Source organism: Vombatus ursinus, unplaced genomic scaffold (assembly GCF_900497805.2).
Source record: "Vombatus ursinus unplaced genomic scaffold, bare-nosed wombat genome assembly UNPS02014786.1, whole genome shotgun sequence".
NCBI lineage: Eukaryota > Metazoa > Chordata > Mammalia > Diprotodontia > Vombatidae > Vombatus > Vombatus ursinus.
This window is the reverse complement of record NW_020954564.1, coordinates 54,090,953-54,096,447: the sequence shown is the minus strand read 5'-3', so window position 1 is coordinate 54,096,447 and position 5,495 is coordinate 54,090,953. Positions and strand designations below refer to the sequence as shown.

General features: G+C 47.8%; 1 non-coding gene across 1 annotated transcript; it reads left to right on the top strand.

The window, feature by feature from the left end:
- Positions 1–2,391: 2,391 nt before the first annotated feature.
- On the top strand, positions 2,392–2,465 carry TRNAT-AGU. Its single transcript has one exon. It is a non-coding gene; the product is annotated as a tRNA-Thr (tRNA).
- The last annotated feature ends 3,030 nt before the right edge of the window (positions 2,466–5,495 follow it).

The window sequence follows — 5,495 nt, the reverse complement described above, 5'->3', positions numbered from 1 at the left end:
CATGTCCTTGGGGTGCAGTGGGAAAGCAGATATTAATGCTTCTCTTTTTTTAAATGTCATTTCCACTGATAAAATTATATCAGTTTCTGATGTTGAGTCATTTGACAGTACTAGGGATTTTGGTGACAAGAACTTTCTTTTCTGGGTCTTCAACAGATGTGGCTATAGCACCTGTAGGAGCAGTTACCAGGTTTCATTTCCACAGGGGTTGTTTCCCAGGTTTTGGCTGTGAGCACTGGGCTGAGGAAGCATTGCCAACACCAAGGCTCTTGGGTTGAGGGTCCTGCCTGTCTCTATGAGGGTCTGAGGGGAGATGGTGGTCAAGATGGTAGTGCTGGTGACCTAACCTTCCTAGCACACTCTGTCTTCGATCTCTCTCCCAGGGTGCCTTCTGCTTCAGTTAGGCTGACTTGCCCACCCTGTGAGTGGCAGTTGGTAGGAAAAGCTGGTTTCTTCTCCATAGGAGTTGCCTCCCCAGATGTTGGTTGTGAGGACTGGTCTGGAAGTAAGACAAGATGATCTGGCAGGTGCTGCCACTCCCAGGGCTCATCTGCTTATCTGCCTGCTGGTGGTCAGCAATTGTTGCTGGTGCTGATGAGGAAGGTGGGCCCTTTCTCCACAATGATTTCTTACCTTAATGATGGCTTAGGGCTGGAAGCAGACCTGGTAGTTTGGCTGGGGGGGAGGGATACTTATTCCCAAGGCTTTGGGTTCAGAGTCCTGGGCTGTTCTCCATAAGGATCTGAGAAGAGATGGTGGTCGAGGTTGCTGGTGGACTTGCTTGGCACGTGATAGAGCATGAGTGGGCCCTGCTTTTAAGGATGCTGATCCTTATATATTCAAGCTTCTAGGATCATCGATTTTTCAGTTGGAAGGAATCAGAAATATCTTGAGGCTTTCAAGGAAAGTAGTGGTCCTCCCAATCAATAGAGAAAGCAAACTTTTTTTTTTAAATATATGAAGACAGCTTAATTATTTCTAAACTATTTCTCCATTTAAGAGTTTACTTGGAATTAACATTTCCAAGTTACCTCAACCTGAGTATGTAATATATAGCTAATTTTTGTAAGGGCCTTTTACTATTTACCTCCTTCAGGATACCATGCTAGGTGCCAGAGATAGAAAGATACCTAGGACATTGGGCCTAAAAGTCTTTCTATTCTAAGGCATTTGGGGGGTTGGGAATAGGAGATATAAGTTTACATGTAAACTTCCAGAAAGGAAAGAGTGAATTAACCCACGGTAGAGGCTGTGAGCAAGTGCCCTGAGAGATTGCCCAGTGAGAGATCACTTCTTCCATGTAATTTCTTCTCTCTTCTTTTAACCTATCTACCTACCAAAAAAAAAAAAACCATTTCGGGATGCTTTATAATCTATTTACACTACAGCTTTGGTTGAATGGACCGTGAGAAGAAGCAGCCTACACCCACACATACACGAATTCATTGGTATGAACACCACACATGCACACATGCATTCACCATGAACATGGAACTATGAACATTATCTATCTATCTATCTAATCTATATCTTTGAGTACTCCTCAGTCTATGCATAGTGCACGAATGCACTGGCTTCGTTTGCTGTTTTTCTCATAAGACACTCCCACCTCCAGACTCTGGGCTTTTTTGCCGGCTGTCTCCTATGTCTAGACATCTCTCCCTCCTCATCCCAGCCTCCTGTCTTCCTTCAAGCCTCAGCTAAAGTCTCACCTTCTATAGGAAGCCTTTCCTGGCCCTTCTGAATCTTAGTGCCTTCCCTCAGGTGATTATTTTCCATCTATCCTGCATATATAGTTTGCTTGTACGTGGTTCGCTCGTCGTCTCTCCCATTCGACTGTGGGCTCCTTAAAGGCAGAGACTGACTTTTGCCTTTGTGTATTCCCAGCACTTAGTCTGGCACCCAGTGAACGCTTAATCAGTGCTATCTGATCCCCACACGCGTAAAGTCTGAATATAGCTCAGGACACAAGCATCCTATTCCTACATGCATGAATGCATGGATGCACACATGCACACACACACACATGCACACACGCACACATGCGTGGGCCTTGAGATCGGCTTTATAAGTTTTCTACTGGAGGAGCAGACACCGGAAAACACGAGCCGCGCTGCTCCGCGTTGCAGACACTCGTTCAGCTCCCAGGGATGGTGCAGTCGTGTTTTGGCCGGCCTGGGTTAGTGACTCCTTGGGTGGTCCCTGGGCCGCGAGCTGAGCCGGCGTGGGCTGGGTAGAGCTGGGCTGGGCTGGGCTGGGCTGGGCTGAGCCGAGCCGGGCTAGGCGAGGCGGGACGGGGCGGGGCTAGGCGGGGCGGGGCGGGGCGGGGCGAGAGAGGCCCTGCGAGGGCAACAGCGATGGGGAGGAGATTCTCGCCGTGCCTGTGCGGGCGGCGCCGTGGCTTAGTTGGTTAAAGCGCCTGTCTAGTAAACAGGAGATCCTGGGTTCGAATCCCAGCGGTGCCTATGGAGCTTGGAGTCTCTCTTTTTTTTTTTTTTCGCCCTTCTTGCGCAGAAAAAAAACCCAAAACCCCTCATTTTATGCCGCCTGGAGATGGGGAGCCCTGGAGAAGCGGGCAGGTAGGGTTAGGGTTAGGATTGCATTTTGAGGGGCCAGGGCCAGCTTTCGGCCCGCTCCTTTTTATTAGCTAGCTGCACCCCGAGCCCGAGAGGGGCCCCGAACCTTGAGCCCACGGGGATCCTCGTGTCCTGAGCCCAGAACCTCTGCCAAGGTGAGGGCTGCGTTGCGGGGGTGGGGGTGTGGGGTGCGGGGGGGATGGGGGGTTCACTGCGCCTCCTGAGGCGGGGCCGGGAAGGGGGGGGGGGGGGGGGGGGGGGGGGGGAAGGGGGGGCGGGAGGAGACGGGTCACAAAGTGCAGCTTCCAGGGGTGGGGAGACTTTTGGGGGGGCCAAAGTATTTGGGGCTCCTAGGGAACAGGCTGGAGGTAGTGGTGGCGGGGGCGCAGAGGATATTTGGGGATGGAGGGAATGAAATGAGGGAGAGGGCTCAGGGGTCCTGGGGGATTTGAGGATGGGAAGAACTGAAATGGAGGAGAATTGGGGGGCCTGGGGCTCAGAAGGCCCTTTGGGGGCTCTGAGGGAGCAATCTAGGGTTAAAAGGTCAGAGAGTGTTTGAGGATGAGGAAGGACTGAAATGGAAAAGCATTGGAGGTCTTAGGGCTCAGGAGATTTTGGGGGGCTCTGAGGGAGGAATTTGGGCATAAGGGGTCAGAGACAGGTTAGAAGGGAGGGAATGGAGACAATTGGGGACCTAGGGGTGAGGGGGTGTTTGGGGCTTTAAGTAATGGAAACATTTCGGGGCCAAGGGGTGAAAAATCATGTAGGTGTGAGATGGAGGGAAATGGTCAGGGTCAGAGCCTGTTTGGGGCTGGTAAGGGAAGGAGCTGGGCGCAGTTTGGGGGTTGATTTCCAGGGCAGGAGGCCCCAAGGAGGGGGTGTGGATGACAGATTGAGAGCTGGAAAGGGGCCTTAGAAGTCACCGATTTTACATTTGAAAAACTGAGGTTCAGAGAAGTTGTTTTGCGGTACACAAGGTGGAATTGGTGGCAGAGATGAAATTTGAATTCAAATTCTCTAGCTCCAAATTCTGCTTTCTCTCCACTAGACAACCACTTAGTAATTTGTAAGATTGAGGGAGAAATGAAAGGATGGTGCAATTAATGTGGGAAATGTGTATTAAGGATAGACCCTCCCACATGCCCCTTTCTCCCTTAAAATGTTATTGTGTGGGAATGGGGTGGCGTCCCAGGTGTTGTAACTTCCATACCTTGGAGAAGTTCATCAGTGAAGGAAGGAGAGGCTTATTTTCCTCCATAAAAGTGTATTTTTGTAGGGACAGGACTTTAACAGGAGAACTACTCATTTCCTTTCTTGTCCAATGCCACCCCATGCACGGGATCCAGGTGCTCCTGAGTCTGGCCAAATGCAGCATAGGCACTGGAAAGGTATGGTTGTGCCCACTAAATGAAGGAGGCACTCAGACCACCCAGCCCAAGAGACTCAGCTCCAGTTGTTCCTGTCCAAATACTCTCTCCTAAGGCATATCGACTCTTTGTGCCCAAACTGGTAGAGCCTTCTGAGCTTGTCGTGATCTGATCAGCCACAGTCAGACACACTGTACCTTGACCCCAACATAGTAATGTCATTTTGGTCCTCTTCGAGAATGAAGGACAATAACTATTTACTGTCTCACTTTGCCAACTGCCAACGTCCTTTACCCAGAAGTCATAAATTGAAGTGTGGCTGGTAATGACCTCAATTAGTAAGAGTGCAAGTGTTAGGTGCTGAGTTCACACTAGAGATCTGTGGGCCTCAGGCTGCTAGTGGCTTCTCACCCACACATTTCTTGGAAGCACCAACAGTAAAACTGGTCTTGGAGAGTGTTGAGATCCCCATTGACTGCTCTGAGACTGGGGTTTTTCACTTTTCTTTTGAAATAACACTTTTCCCACAATAAAGATCCCCAAAACTCAATGTCTTAGGGAAAGGGGTAGAAACTCGCCAAGTGTAACTTGTCTCCTCACTCCATCTTAATTTTTGGCTGTTTACCAATCTATTTCTAACTAAAAATATCTGGCTGACAATTGAGCAGCATTGGAGCCTTGGGTAGTTGACTAAGTGAAGGTTTTTGTTACATGAGCAGCCGTTGTAGACTGCTTTGTGTTCCTAGCTCTTTGGGGACACTGTTGTTCGTTCCCTATTTTAATGCCATTCAGAGGCTTGATACATAATATCATTTGTCTATTAACTACCAATTGAGGGTTTATTTTGGTGTTTTCATTTAATTTTAGAGGAAATTGCTGCTGCTATTTGGGGCCTTTAGTTTTCCAGTGAGTACAAGATTAATCAGTTTGTTAAAAGTGGTTTATTAGTTAAGAAATGATACGTGATTTCTCTTAATTTAAAAGGCTGTTTAAGAAGATTATATTGGGGAAGAATTGTGCCCACAGATTTAAAATTGGAAGAGACCTTAAAGGTTATCTGGTTCAAAGCCCTCATTTTACCAATGGGTCAGGATTTGAACCCAGGTCTTTAGACACCAAATTGAGCATCCTTTCCAGAGTCAGTAGCCTTTCAACTGTACCACAGTCTATTTTCCTAGTTTTTGGTCATTAATTTGATTATTAATGTATTGTTTATAATTAATGTATTTATTATTGATTAATATTTTAATTAACTTATTATTAATCAGGGCCTCTTGGGGATATGCTCTTTGATAGAATAACACAGCTAGCTACTGCTAACTGGTCCTTTGGTCCCCGTGACTGAGGGTTGTATTGGAGACAATTTGTAACTGAGTTGGGAACAGTTGTGTATTCTCTGATCTAAAAGAGGACCCCCTCTCCTCATTCTGCAAGGGTCCCAGAAACACCTTTCTGATACAGGTGTACAGTCCCTTCTGTGTACAGAAGCTTTTCCCTGGTGACTCCTACTTTGTCTGCTTCCAATCACTTAAGCCTACTATGTGCCAGATGC